The sequence below is a fragment of the Scatophagus argus genome, chromosome 11 (genome assembly GCF_020382885.2).
Source record: "Scatophagus argus isolate fScaArg1 chromosome 11, fScaArg1.pri, whole genome shotgun sequence".
Lineage (NCBI taxonomy): Eukaryota > Metazoa > Chordata > Actinopteri > Scatophagidae > Scatophagus > Scatophagus argus.
In genome coordinates this window covers 13,532,353-13,547,817 of record NC_058503.1, presented here as the reverse complement: position 1 = coordinate 13,547,817, position 15,465 = coordinate 13,532,353, and the positions used below count along the sequence as shown (strand labels likewise).

Here is a 15,465-nt window from a genome sequence, read left to right as displayed (position 1 = left end):
GTGCTCACTTCGGACACCTTTCTGTTTGCAGAGGACTTGTTGTGGGGCTGATGTTTGTGCTGTGTGATTATCACAGGTGTGCAAAGTAAATGAGGCGTGTTATGATGAGCAGGTAGTTTCTGCACTTATAATTAACTTTTTTTTTCTTTTTTTTTTAGTACTGAGGTGTGGTTTACTGAAGGTGAAGGTGCAGTCACCTTTTGTTTTCTCCATCACATCAGCATACAGAGTTATTACCGTGACATCATTTAATATCCCGCACGGTAGAATAAAGGAAACTTGTTGCAGAAAGCCATCTTGTATAATCGGGTATCATAACACTCACAGGTAGAAGCGTCCCTGCTGTCTAGTACTGAGTTTATTTATTGGCTGGCTAGTTGTTATTTTAGTGTAAAATTGAGATGAGTGTACATTGGCACATCCAGGCACAGTTATGTCACAATGAGGCTGATACGCCAGACTCACTACACTCGTGTGTAAGAGGTCTAATGAAGGGAGGGGGTGTCAATATTATTCTTCGTTATCTTCTGACAGGATTTCTGTATTTCAATTGTGTTCCAAATTTAGACCTCAGATGGTGCTGGGGTTTGAGGGGTGGGCTGCCTATTCATAGAGCTGGTATAGTGTATGTGAGACGCTGGAGGAAGGGGGTGGGCGGGCGGTGTGTGTGTGTGTGTGTGTGTGTGTGGGAGGGGGGGGGGGGGGGGGGGGGGTAATTAGTGGGCCTGTAGCCAGTTGTCATGGGGGGGCAACTTAGTCCCCAGAGAGGGAAACGTGATAGGAGAGCGCAGAATGGAGAGTGACGCAGAAAAACGCTCAAGTTGACGCAGTCGCCAAAATAATCTTTGGGCCTTATTGTTCTGCAGCGATGGAATAACTGATCTCAGTGTAATCTTACACCGGCACCTTGTAGCCAATCAAGTTGGCCTAAATTTTTTTTTTTTTTTTTTTGCTAGACGTATATTGGCCTGGGCAGCAAGCCAAAGGTGAGGACTGAGCGTGATGTGTGGAGATGTATGCTCACATGCACGTTAACAGCAGCCTGAATCACATAACGCGCAGCAGCATCGTGTGTTATTTCTAGTGGGATGATGCTTTATTATACGACCCACAGAGCAGCCATCAGTCTCAGAGCAGTTTTTTTTGGCTGCCCTGTGCTCTCAGTGAACACAAGAACAGAGTGTGCAAGGACACCTCTAGAGGACACTATTGTTCACGAGCCATACATCAACCAGGCTCCTGTTTCTTACAATTAACCTTTTTAATTAACCTAACCCCATTAAGGCTGTGTGGTCACGCCCACTCATTTCCAGGTGAGCTGTATGGCAGGGTTTGTAAATTACAAACTCCTCACACACTGCACTGGGAATGTTCAGTAGCCAAATAATGTAGTTAAAGTTCTTCACCTCCTCGCTTTTCACTTGCATCTTTGCACAGGACGTTTCTGCTTTGTGAACACACGCACAAAACCACTCACCACTTTGCTATAATCTGCTGATCATACACGTGTACTTAGGCTACATACAGTACTTTGAGTCACCTCTGCGTGACAGATTCAGACTGTTTTGTTTGATCAACATCCCTGACAGGAGGCTTCATGGTCACACTGTGTTTCTGTTATCCGTTTACCAATTAGAATTTGAAATGAAAACACAATTAGCAGTTTAATTGGCCATTTCACTGAAGCGTAATTAACTTCCCATTTATGTGCCCAATTAATCGACAGTCATTTGAAAGTGAGGAGTTTTTAATCACACAGACGTTATTTCCTGGGATTGTGTTTTTAACTTTGTTTGAAGAAATGTTGACTGACATTACAAAATTTAATGTGTGGGGCACACAGTGTGTGTGTGAGAGAGATCCATATTTTTTTTCATTGCCATACAGACTGTCACAGCTCTCATTTATTAATTTCTCTGCAGATGCAGTCCACAAATCTGCAGGAAATGCACTTTATTACCAGATAAGACAGGTTGCATGACGCTTCTGGATCATGGTTACAGTCAGACCAGCGGCTGTCTGCTGTCAGAAAGGGCGAATCAGGGTAAGAGCAGAGTGACTGTGAACCCACTACTCTCTAATTTGACTCGAGAATGATTAAATGGCTGTCATTCGTAGATGTGAAAGTAATTTCCAGAGTCCGGGTTTTGTTACTATGACACAGCGCGGGCTCAGCTTACACGAGCGCTTCACATCTCTAGCCTCCAGTTTGCAAGTGCTCCTCATCATTTTCTGGGCCACCATGAGCTTCACTTGCGTTTTGGCCCATATGAAATGGTCTGTTTTATATTTCTGTTTCATCCTGGTACAAAGAGAAGTGACCATTGATGGTAATTATAAGATTGCATCAGAGTATCTCACTCACAGACCACATACCAGGCTGCATGTGAGCCACAGGCTTTTCAGATGTGGCACAGCTGCATTTAGCTCACCTAACCTCTGAGCGTGTGACATGATTATGTTTCAGTTCCAAGAGGCACAATACACTGTCATTGTTGTGATGAGTCTATGTAGGGGGCCAAAACTGGATGTGGCCACTTTCAGTGATAAAATCAGCTTTCGGATACGCAGTACTAACATCACAGTCTAAACTGAGTGTTCAACGACTCAGGCGTCTATGCAAAGAGGTGGAAATGTAACAAAATATATTTACCGAAGTACTGCTCTCAGTTAACATTTTGTTTTATTTGAGTGTTTCAGTTTTCTATCACTGAACACTTCAACTCAACCTTTCAGAGGAAGTATTGAACGTTTAACTCCACTACATCCACAGTTACTTGATTTAACGGCTATACTATTCAGCTGTTGGCCTAGAGAAAGTTAAAGTTAGTTCCATCCTGATCATCTGCAGTATCAATACTGCTTAGATATTTGTGCATCAATAATAGTGAACTGATAATATAACACCAAAATCCTGACAAGCACCATTTGGCTGCATAATTGGTACTTGTACTTCTGATACGTAAGTACAATTTGCTTTATAATGCTTCTCTTCCTTTACTTAAGTATGATTTTCAATTGCAGACTTTTACTTGCAATGAAGTAGTTATACACACTTTAGTGTTACTTCTCTGAAGTCAGAGCAGTAAGTTAGTCTGTCATGCTGTTAGTTATTTCTTCATATACACCACCTCATTATGTGTTGCCCCAACAGTGTTTCTCTCTGCAGTGTAGAGGGGCAGATGTATAAAGTTGTAGGAAGTGAAAAGAGTTTTACACCTTCTGAATCATTGATTTACCCACTTTCTTTTTTACATTAGTTAACACAAGAAACTGGATGAAAACTAGGCTGGATTTGTTCCACTCTCCTTAAATTGAAGCCTTTGTAGTTTGCAAAATTTGCTGGTCCCTCACACAAACCTCATTTCATTTCTAAGCACCAGCAGGTATCAAACTTTCTGAGAATTGAACAGCCCGACCCTGAAGGCATCCCTTTGCTCAGTGTCTTCTTTCCATTTCTAGATTCCCTCTTTACAAGCTTAAATGTCTACTTAATATGCTTTAATGCCTGCTCTTTAGAGCCAGGGAGCACTTCATCACTTTTATACACCTTTATATAACACACTGTTAACTAGCAATGCCTTATGGAACAGCTTGTCTTGCAGCTGGAAGGTGCCTCCATGGCATGATGGAGGTACCTGCTCACCATTCACAATGAGACAGTAAAATGGGAATAGAGGCCTCTGCATACTGCTGCTGTCTATATCAGTCAGCGATGAATATTCATGAATCACAGTGTCATGACATGCTCTGTAATTGGCAGCAACATTAGTAATGACACTGCTGGTATCAAGTCCCTGCATATTCATGTGGTGGGGCAATATTTCCTCATGGTGCTGTGTTTTTTTCCTTTCCTCCTGAAAGTGAAAATGTATTCTGAAGCTGCAGGTGTCCCTGGTGCCACAATCAATTGCTGGCTGGATTGTACCCCCAGTGAAAATCAGACAAACCATTAGTTTCTTTGTCAATCTCTTTGATTATTAATATATCTGAATTATAAAAGGCTGGGAGGACTCTAAATGGTGTGAAGGGAATCTCTTTGTAATAGTTATGAATGCAGGCCTTAGGGACCATGTCGTTGCCACTGGCTATTAAAACGATAACTGGTAAAATGAAATAATGACTTTTGTTTAAAAAGTAATACAGCAAATTATTTAATTGTTTTACTTGCCCAAGGAATGACGCTACAGCTTACCTCCGATCCGAGTTGTTTGAAGTGTGAGTAGATTTAGCAGCTTGCGCAGATACAAACCTGCTCATGGAGGTTACATGCTAATGGTGGGCGCACTATGGCAGATTTCCTGTGCTACGGGTATTTTCTGCAACTCCATTTTGGCCCCTCCAAAGTGTCCTAGAATGGATGATGAGGGAATTGGGTAAAGCTTTGCCTAAGCTGTAAGGCTTTCTGCTCTAAGCAGCTGGATGGGAGGATTTTTTTTCCTCCCTGTGGTTTCAGTTTTGTGCAGTGCACCATTCAAACTGTGGTGCAAGGAGGCAGACCTGGTTCTAGAGCAGTGTTAGGAGCAGTACTGAGATGAAAACCTTTGTTTACAATAACGTAGATTTCATAGGCATGGCATTTTCATCCTTCCAGTAGAGGAAGATGTATTCACATCCTTTTATTGAAGTAAAAGTACCTGACAATCATGAAATCGTCTCTCTAAGGACAAAATGAACTTTAGAGACCCCATCACCAACAAAGACCGTGTGGCAGAATGTCTTGGGTAAAATTATATTTTTTATGGGTACCTTGTATAGTAGTATTGTATTAAGTATAAGCATTTAATAGTCAATAGTCAAGACTGACTGATAAGAGTAGAGTATCAAAAAATTAGATAGATAGATAAATGATAGATTTGTATTTATAGTTACAGTTGTCATTCTTGGAGTGGACAGCCCTTAAAAGATATTGCTTAATGTAGTATCTTTAGCCATAATACCACCAGTGACAAGTTCTTACATAATAAATTGATCAAATAAGATTGTTGTCTGCAATCCATGTTATGAGAGTACCTCTCATCTATTTGTCTCACACTCATTACTTTGGATAAAACTCAGTATTAGCTGAAACATATGGTGATTATAAAGACAACGTAAGCGTCTTTCCATTTACTTCAAGTTTAAAACTTGATGGTAAGATGGCTGCCAAATGCTTCCATCCTGGCGTGGCTGGTCTTTGGTTTCTTTGGTTCTGTATCTTTGAGTAAGTGCCTTAAATTTGGACTTAAGTACAGTTCTTGAGTAAATATACTTTTCTCTACTGTTTTTTCCTTGATTAAAGCCTAGAACTAGATAAAAGATAAGACAAATAAATTCCGAATGGACCCTAACTGAGACTTTGTGCTGCTGCTGTATGCAGCTTGTTTCAGTTATAGTATACTTTCGCTTGTTCCGCTGCAATCTTTTTTGTTCGTTTTTTTTTTCCTGTTGATCACCAGCCGAGTTGTGTCTGTGCACTGCAGGAGGAGGCATGGTATTCCATAAAGCAGTAATGGGAGCTGCTGTCACTGTTTGCATTTTGTATCCTCACTCAGCTGACAGAATACAAAAGAAGGCAGGTGGGATTGCAGCCCAGTGCTTAGTGTCATGTGTTGTTAACAAAGTCTTATTAATATAGTTAGGAGACCTCAGATCATGTTTGTTGAATTAAAAAAAAAAGGATATATTAAACTTATTTTTGTGTATTGCAAACCATAAACTGGTTAAATAAAGAAAAATGTTCACTGACTAATTTTAGTTGCTTTGCATCCTGTTTGCTGCTCCATCCAACAGATGGTAGATCGTATGGTGCTTCTGTAACATATACTTGACTAACAACTGTGGTGAACTTGAGAATGGCTGTCATTTGTCTTCTTCTATTTTGTGTATTTTAGATAATCCTGTGCCATCATCTTCTTTACAAAGTACACGTCAGGCAATTAGTCAAGTTTGCTTGTTAACATGTCTGAGTGTAGCCCGCCTGCATGCCACATGCAGATTTTGTGATTAATCTAGAAAGACAATATTCTGAAATCTTATTGGGAGTAGAATATAAATCAGCATGTGATGTATTGTTTTTTATTGCTTGATGGTGTCTGACAGCTCTGTCACAGAAAATGCATGGCTTCTTTTTACCTAAATCCATCATGAGGAATATAAAGACATATGCATAATAATGAAACACATTTATTAATGTGTACTGTCCCCTGGAGTCACATGACAATGAAATGGATGACTGGTTTTCTTTTGCATGGATGCTAAAGCCCTGTGTGTTGCAAGTGGAGGCTTCTGAACAGGTTAAAAAAAAAAATCCTCGTGGATGAGTTTCCATCCAGAGGAGCTCAGATAGCGGCCTTACGAAGGGCTCACTGGAGTTTAATGGGTTCCACAGTAGAGGAGGATCCACTTACTCGGGTTAGAAGCACTCACAGGGAGTAAGTTGCTTTTTGTTCTCTGGTTTTAAAAAAAAAAAAAAAGAAAAAGCCTGAGTTCAACCAATCAGAAGGTCACTTAGTGTGAATCCAGCAGTTGTTTCTGGGACCTTAGCTTCATACTTGTGCTAACAAAGACTCTGTAGAGCTTGTTTGTCAGCTGGTATAGAAGAATGCATATAGAAGCAGGCATGTTTCTCCAACCCCTTATAGAACAAGTCTGGTGATGTTCTGTGTTCTCCAGCTGTGTCACCAAAGCCTGATCTCAATCCTCCACACAGTCTGCCATTGTTGTCCAAATTAGAAACACATCAATGAGCCACACAGTGTAGTTTAGTTTAGTTGTAGTTTATACTCGCACTGTTAATACTCATTTGTGTACAAACAAAAGTATATTAACCCACAGGTGAAAATAGTGCCCTACAAATACACAAATTATCTTAATCACTGTATAGGTCGTATAGATGGATAGCTAGGTAGATACATGTGACCAGTTTTTAAAGATTCATTAGGAATCAATGGGCTGAGTCAAGGGACATCTTGACAAAGTCATAAACTAATGAGAAACAAGCTAGCATATTATCATTTTCCAAATAGAATAATACCCACATATCCTTTACTTGTTTTTGACCAAAAAAAAAAATAAATAAAATTTCATGTACCAATTCAGATGTCATGAGCAAGTGGACTGCTAAATCACGGTCTCTTCCCCTCAGCACAAGTGCCATCTTTTCTATTCTTTTTTCTTTTTGTGTTTTTTTTGAAGTAGCTGTTTGAGAGGATTTTTCATAGCAGACTCTTTTTCACTCCCAGCTTGTGATCACAAATGGACATTTTCCATCCTGAAGTTGCATAACCTCCTTGCTGCTTCCAAGCCATCTCTCTCTCTCTCTCTCTCTCTCTCTCTCTCTCTCTCTCTCTCTCTCTCTCTCTCTCTCTCTCTCTCTGGGGTTTGATCTGTAATGCGCTTCGCACGTCTGCTGTGAAGTGGAGTGCAGCAGCATGTTCACACTGGGAGGATTTCCCCCCTTAACGAGTCTATGGGCTTTAATCCAATCACCAGAAACATAAACGATAGCTCTTTTGTTTTCTTTCAGTGAGGGAGAGCATCCTCTTGTGGTTACCATTACATACCAAATCAATTATCTATGCTACTGGTCGGAGGCTTCTTAAATGTGTTTTGCCTCTTTATTTATTAGTGTTGTCTAATGGTGGTGTGGTGGGGTTCAAACCCTTTCTTCTAATCCTCAGTTATTCATCCTTTCTTCTTTTCAAAACTAGGATTTACAGATCATCTGGGACAGCAAAGAAGCTTCTAATAGAAAAAGTAAAGAGCGATTTCAGTGTTAAAAATTGTTCTGAAAGTCGTATGATTTTCCTTGTTTATAAAAAAAATTGAAGAAAAACAATGTTTTTGAGATTTATTTTGCTTTTGTTTGTTTCTTTTCTAACTGTTCTCAAAACATGCAGTTCCTTTCTGAGATTCATGCTGTCATACCGGTGGAAATGATTGTTGTTTTTAACCAATGGAATATGTATGGCCTCACAATATTGTTCTCGTCATGAATATTACAGTGGAAAGTTGTGCATATGTGAATAGCATTGTGATCCATTCTAAAGATTTGGGACAATAAGTATCCAAATGCTGATGTGTTTCCTTGGCTCCTATTGTCAGATCTCAAAACTGCCCTTGTGCAGGGAGACGATTTCTCATCAGGCACCAGCAGCCGGAGCACCAGGCTCATTCACGGAGGAGTCCGATATCTACAGAAAGCCATCATGAAATTGGATTACAAACAGGTAAATGCTTCATTTTTTCTCCGCAGCTGACACTTATCCGCAGAATTCCTGGTCCCTCTGGTCATATTGCTTTATTTACCCACCCATGTTCATTTTTCATTCACGGGAAGCAGTGACATGCTCGCCATGAATGACTGCCTGCCTGGAATTTTCTGAAGTTGTTTTAAAGAAATCTTACAACTTGGCAGACCTCTGTTGCTATCGTGTTGTGCACTAATTCATAAAATTATCTCTCAGTAATAGGTGGAATGAAGCCTATGTGTCCTCCTTTGTCTGTGAATTGTTTAAGACGTGTCACCTGGGTTCAAACTGAAATGTCACCATTTTCTGTTGCATTTCACAGTATATGAGAAATCTCATTATTCTCAGCTTGTGTTTTCTTGAGGAGCCTTATTTTGCTATCTGTATGAACATACGAGGGTCCTGAAGGTGAGCAGCCGAAGAGACCAATTAGTGTGATTGCAGGCAACACAAGTGCCTAGTCAGCAGCTCGACAGTAAAATGTAGACTGTAGTACATGTCTTGGATGAAACAAGAGGGCAAATTAAAGCAACACTTCATGGGACAGGGAACTCAAGATGTCTACTTGCAATAATATTTACCCACAAAAACTAAAATACATTTCAGCTCTCAAAATCACCTAACAACAAACAAAAGTGCAGGAAATTTTGGATCTTTATTAGTGGAATGAAATATTCAGATACCAGTGGAACAAGGCAAACTACAATAGGTCATCGCTGTCATTCAAATATGTGCACAGATTATGTTTAATTTATTACGTTCAGAATCTAAAGGCTAAATTAAACTTTGAATTTAATTAGAAAAAAAAATAGAGCTGGAATAATTAGTTGAGTATTTTTAAAAACAAATAAACCCCCCCCCCCCCAAAAAAAATCAGCTGTTCCAACTTCCCAGATTTTAATTTGTAGTGATTTTCTTTGTCTTCTGTGATAGCAGATTGATTATTTTTAGGTTTTTGTGGCAAACAAGGTATTTGCCCATGTCATGAATCTGGCAAAAGATTGTCAGGCATTTGTCACAACCATTTTATGTCCTGGAACAATTTATTGATAAATCAAGAAAACAATCATTCAGTTCTTCAACTGTTCAACTATGAAAAGAATACGAAGATTTAGTTCAGGCTGATTGGAATATATTTCATTTCAAGTGGTCCATTTCGACTCGCCGCTCCTTCAGTCATGACAGTGAAATGTGCTCATGTCCAGTCCTTGTCCAGCTGGTTGACTGTCATACTTCACATCCGTCAGCATCGCCATCGACAAGGCTTCGGGTGTTCAAGTAAAATCTCGTTCCCCCTATTGTCATCATTTTTCGCCTCATATACCAGAAAAATGGAGCAAACCTTTCCCTTGACGAAAGCATGGAGTAGAGAAGATTGAGAAGTTCAGGAGAATGGTAGTAAACTTTACAATCACCTTTGGGCTGAGCAGCCCACTGAAGTGAAAGGCAAAGGAAGAGTGGTCCATGGCATCTCTGCACCATCTCGCCTTTCCTCTCTCAGACTTGGGTGAACTCTGGGGCCTTGATTTGATTTGTGCAGCCTTGAATCATAAGCTTTAATTGCACCTGACATTTAAAGCTTCTCTCTGGTATTTAAAGCAGTGTACAGGTGTGGCTCATTACTGAAAGGGGGGGATAGGAGATTCCTGATTTCTCTCTCTCATTGCTGGGCCGTGGCAGCGTCTTAACTCATCATGCTGCCTGTCACCATACCACAACCCCTCCTTCACTCGCGCAAAGCCATGTCTGACCCAGCGATCATCAGTCAAACCAGAGTTCAAGCCTATCATAAAATAAAGTCAGTTTAAGTGCTGCAAACACTGTCATAGAGAAGGAAGCTGCAGACAGGATCACAGGGAACAAGAAAGGATGTGACTCTGTGGTGACGTGATCCACAGCACATATTCCCAACCCTGCCGATGGCCGTCGTATTCCTCCTGATATTATAAGGTAGTGATTCTCGTACTTTTCCACGGTCATGAAAGACAAGCCGTTGTTTATTATGATGTTCTGAAGCTTGAGCAGTATATAGCGTGCTGTACACATTACTATTCACCATGAAAGTGTATGAATCACTTTGTGCAATGTTAAAAATTACAGCACTTATCACAGCTGGAGATGCTGGCAGCAGCAATCTGACAGCAAATTGTAGAAATCTCAATCTGTCGTGTTATCCGTTTCACGTGATTGCAGAACTTGTGTCCTCTTGTCTTACATGAACAACAAATGAGAAATAGCCTACATGTTCAGTAATTTGACTTTTTAGAAGAACACATATTTGGTTTGCAGTGACAAAAGATTTCTCACATTGTCTCACTAAGTCTAACACATGGAGCTGAGTGCGCATTCAAAGGCCTCTTTGGTGCAGTTGCAACCATAACACAACACCAGTAAATTTTAGATAAATTAGGTATTAAAAAAAAGAGCGAGAGTGAGCAGCACAGGCAAGTCTGTTTGGCAATAGGAAATAATAATGAAATTCATTAAGGGTTTTTAATTATAATTCCTCAGTAATCTTAAATCCTAAATCATACCTTCTCGGTGAAATATCTCGTGTCTCACACAGCCATGTAATTGCTGTCTATGCAAGCGTAAACAAATTAGAAAGCGCATTTTTTTTAAAACGGAAAATAGCCAGTAGGCATCGCGTTCCAACCAGTCCCAGGATCCATCTTTCTCCAGGCTATATGTGCCTCGTGTTGGCATCAGAAAAACAAAGCATATGTTGATTGTTAGCCAGGGTGTACATAGCATGTCCTGTTCACTCAAGGTCTCCCTTGTAGCTGCAAACTCCCAACTTTGTTTCTCTAGGCTATCTGTCAGACTTCATTTAGCATTTGAGGATACGTGGATTCCCATGTACTGCAAAAAGGCAACATACTTCTGAGGGAATATGGCCACTATCTGAGCAGTGATCTGTCAACCTTATTCATTTAGCAGAAGTAAGTAGGAGAGGGGGTGTTTTACATGAGCTATTTATATTTGTTCATTTTTTTAATAGCAAATCTTTGCCTTTTTGTACTTCTAGTAAGCAGCAAAATCTGGAAAGGAAATATAAAAATCTATTTGTCGAGTTTTATAATGGCAGTAAATGTTTAAGTTCTGTCATAATTAGTGTAGAGGGGACAAAAGAATGAGAAAATTCCAAACACCAGACCGCTTACATGTATTTAATATTTCCTCAAGCTGTCTTTTCCACCCCTCTTCCATACGCAACTGGGTACATTATGGCAGTGACATTTTCTGTCCTGACCTTCTTTACTGAGTATCGGGCTTTGACTGCTTGGGTTCATCTCCTCAGGATTTTTCAAGCCATCACGGTCAGATTGTTTCAACATGTAGACATCCTTTAGCCTTAAAATACATACTCTTGGCGAATGTAAAATTCAATAAGATATGACAAACAGATTGTCAGACTCCATACATATAAATCACACGCACAAATATTCCCATAAGGGGACTTGATAAACTCAAAATCAGCTAAATATTCTGTACTATAAGACATGTTTTAAATACTGGGCTACAATTCTGAACCATATTTAAACTTTTATACTTTTGAGAAAATATTGCCTCCTGTGTGTGTTTATACACTGTTCAGCTGTGCCCTTCTTCTTTGTGTTAGAGGAGTAATTGACCAAAGCATCTGGGATAATAACTTAATCTCCCACCCTACCTGTAACAATTTAATTGGACAAGTCAGCCCAGCCAAGCATCTCTGGTTCCATGACTGGGAGACATGAAATTCATTGTCATTATTGTCCCTGTCATTTGGCAGCATTTTGTCCAGCCGCAGAGTTTCTCTCACTCCACTGAGTTTTCTACCTCCAGGAGGCTGGAACGAGTGGCGGTGTGAGCCGAGCGGACGCAGGGGTGATGGGATGGGAGGGAGGGGAGGAGGACGGCGAGCAGGGCGGGGGGGGGTGGGGGGGTGGGGAGCTCCTGTTCCTCCAGGGGGCCTTGATGCTCATTTAGCTTTGTCCTGTCATTCGGTGATTTTGGCTTTTAATTGCTGATGATAATTATCATCATCATTATTATTATCTTCATCACTGTGTCAGGTTGTTACAGCCACGTTTTGCCGTTCATTCATAAATCCTGGTGTCGCGATCTGACTAATCCTTGAATTCCTGACATTTAATGTAGTATTAATGCTCCTGTTCTTTGCCCGGTGCCAATCTGTGACAGGCTCACAGCAGAGAGCTGTGAATCACGAGGTCAAAGGTCATTAGGAGGCTCAGCAATCACCCAGGATCAGACACTGCCTACTGGTGCCGAGCCCCTCTCAAGCCCGGGCTCTGTGTGTGTGTGTGTGTGTGTGTGCGTGCCTGTATGCGTGTATGCATGTGCACATACGCCACCGGTGGTAAAGTTTGCTAACCACATACTATAATGGTCACATTCACCCTACAGAGATGAGGAAGTGGATTCCATGGTCTTCCTAATACATCATGGCAGGGTGCATACTCTTGTATGTAATTCATTCTAAAATGTGGCCTTTAAATCTCTTGTTTTCTTGTTGTTGTTTTTTTTTTTTACTTTTTGCTTTCAATTTATTTATTTATTTCCCGTAGTGGGGGAATGGCTTCCAGCATGCCGTAGCATTAAGCAGAGCCCACCAGCTAGCTAGCCTCAAGTCGCTCAAACGTAAAATAAATCAGGGCACAAAGGGCCCTGCTCATTCCTGCAAAGTAGCAACATTTTCCCTGGCCAACAATGAGGACTTGAACTTCCTTGGCAATAACAAATAGAAAGAAAGTCACCCGAGACACCAACATTAAAAGTGATTAATCATCTCTATTCTCTCTTTACTTTTGAACCAAGGGATTGTCCAGCAATAAATCTTCAAAGATGTACATAAGAATCACTTCCTAATGAAACTGGGCTTTGTTCATTTGTCACCTTTTAGACCCTTTCATTTAAATTACAAAACTTGTGACCTTGTGACTCTGAATATAGATCTCTGGTATTTTAGAGCTGAAGAGGGATTAATCCATAAATCTTGATATTAGATTTCTCTGTTCATTAAAAAGATTCTGCCGAGGGATCTTCAGCTGGAAAAGCAGATCAGCTGCTGTCAAGAGCTGTTTACTGTCATACTGACATATTGAAAAATGTGATTATTCGGAGTGGAGTGGATTGTTTTCAGTGATCATTTGGTATGTTTTTATTTTTTTTATTTTTTTTTAAAATGTGATTGGTTTTATTCCCATTCAACTAAAATGTGTAAAAATGAGTGGTCTATGACCATGGGGGTGGAAATCAAATCAGAAAAATTAATGCATAATAATAAATAATAATATAATGTATTAATAGTAACTGAGTATCCTCATCACATGTAACACACAAGGGCAAAAACACGTCAAACAACAGGTTCATCAGCTCCTACCTCTGCACGGTATATTTTAAGGCTGCTCCTTATCCCCGTATTCCCTGCCTTTTCCCGAGGAGCAGTCCCCCCTTCCCATTGCAGGGGAAAGGAAGGGAGGGGCAGTTGGGGGCCCACACTCGGGCCATAGGGCCACTGTGGCTTTAAGTGTGCTCCTTGTGCGGCCAGAGCAGCCATCGCGCTGATGCAAAGTGACAGGGACAGATGTGACATATCGGTTCCGACACACTTCCATACCACCAGTCACAGGCTCGGGGTGACTCACATCCCCCTGCTCTGGTCCTGTCCCCCCGCTGCAGGACAACACAACGATGCTCGAATGAACCTCGCCATCGCCCTCACTGCTGCCAGGTATGGGGCTGCCATAGCCAATTACACTGAAGTGGTGCACCTACTGAAGAGGGCAGACCCTCAGACGGGGAAGGAGAGGGTCTGCGGAGCACACTGCGGGGATGTGATCACAGGTAAATCCAACAAAAGCCGCTTCCTTCCTTCCTGCCTCACTCTATTCCCACTCTCTCTAGCTCTCACAACAGGGGCCCTCCCAGCACTTCTTACTCAGTGCTAGTTTGCACATAGTCATTGCACATCTAATGCAGGGGCTTTTAATATTTTATAAGCGTTTTATGGTGTAGAGGGCTGCTTCAGATCTTGTAGGGAGGAACATGAGACGGAATTAGCGTACTCCAAATGGCCTTACTTACCTTTTAAATGTCATGCATAGGGCCGGCTTTGGAAGAATAAAGCAGTTAAGGGTAAAAGATGGTATTCTGAAACATTTCATGAATAACCAAGATTTGAGGATCTCAACACATGACCACCCACTGATGTTTTAAAAGATGGAAGTGTGCTCTTGGAGGAGATGTCTCACTTTAATAATGTGAGAGGAGGGCCTCACGTAGGGAGGGCTTAGAATGAAAGGATAATAGAAACAGTTTTGTCATCTGTGCTTTTTTCTTTGTCTTTTTTTTTTCTTCCTTGCAAAAAAAAGGTGAATTTTGGCTTTTGAACCTTGTCATTCCATTTCTCCTCTTCCTCTCTCTTAGCAGTGGCAGCATCACATGTCAAATTAGAAAGGGTAGTCTGTCATTCATCTTGTTGTCAAAACAGATCATTTGCTATCCTCATGGTATCTTTTGATATGCGTCCCATTATATACTGTAGCTCGTCAACATCAAGCATCACATTAACAAACATTTTCCCTTCCACAGTTTCAAAAGGCTCCCTTAGTCACTGCCACTGAGCTGCTCTGTGACACAAAGAGGCAAGAGGGAAATTAGGTATGTCTGTTTCCTATTAATTACAATCCTGGGAAGTCTCCCATGGACACACTCGAGCCACTCTATTACGGAGAGAGGGGGGCGTTCGCTGATAAATTAATAATCCGGCTTGTCACCAGCCACAGATGAATAGCCCCTGGTGATTGATGCTGTTTTCTTTCATAGGGCAGGAATTTGATGTCAGAGCCAAATGTGTTATCAATGCCACGGGACCTTTTACAGACGCGCTGCAGAAAATGGATGATCAGAAGAACCCCGACATCTGTCAGCCCAGTGCTGGGGTGCACATCGTCATCCCGGGCTATTACAGGTAACTAACGGTGGGCCCCTACATCTCTGTCACTGTCCCCCTGTATCACCGGCTCCTTAGTGCTGCTGTCTCATCAGTTCATTAGCCAGCAGAGACTCCTCAGCCACTGGCCACAACAACCAGGCATTCTGGCAGCTCTGTTGGTATGGTTGGCTCAGGGCAGGTGCTCAGTGGAAATCAGCCCCACAGTTGAGGAGAGTCACAGCCTTATGTAATAATTTCCTTTACTGTAAAAGAAGATTTAGATCTCCTGCATCT

General features: G+C 41.2%; 1 long non-coding RNA gene across 1 annotated transcript in view; it reads left to right on the top strand.

Moving 5' to 3' along the window:
• Positions 1–15,465, top strand: part of LOC124067438 — a 107,073-nt gene that overhangs the window by 72,207 nt on the left and 19,401 nt on the right. Inside the window, exons 2-5 of the long non-coding RNA XR_006844758.1 lie at positions 8,086–8,210; positions 13,917–14,081; positions 14,829–14,897; positions 15,063–15,207. This is a non-coding gene — a long non-coding RNA (uncharacterized LOC124067438). The remainder of the gene's footprint in view (positions 1–8,085; positions 8,211–13,916; positions 14,082–14,828; positions 14,898–15,062; positions 15,208–15,465) is intronic.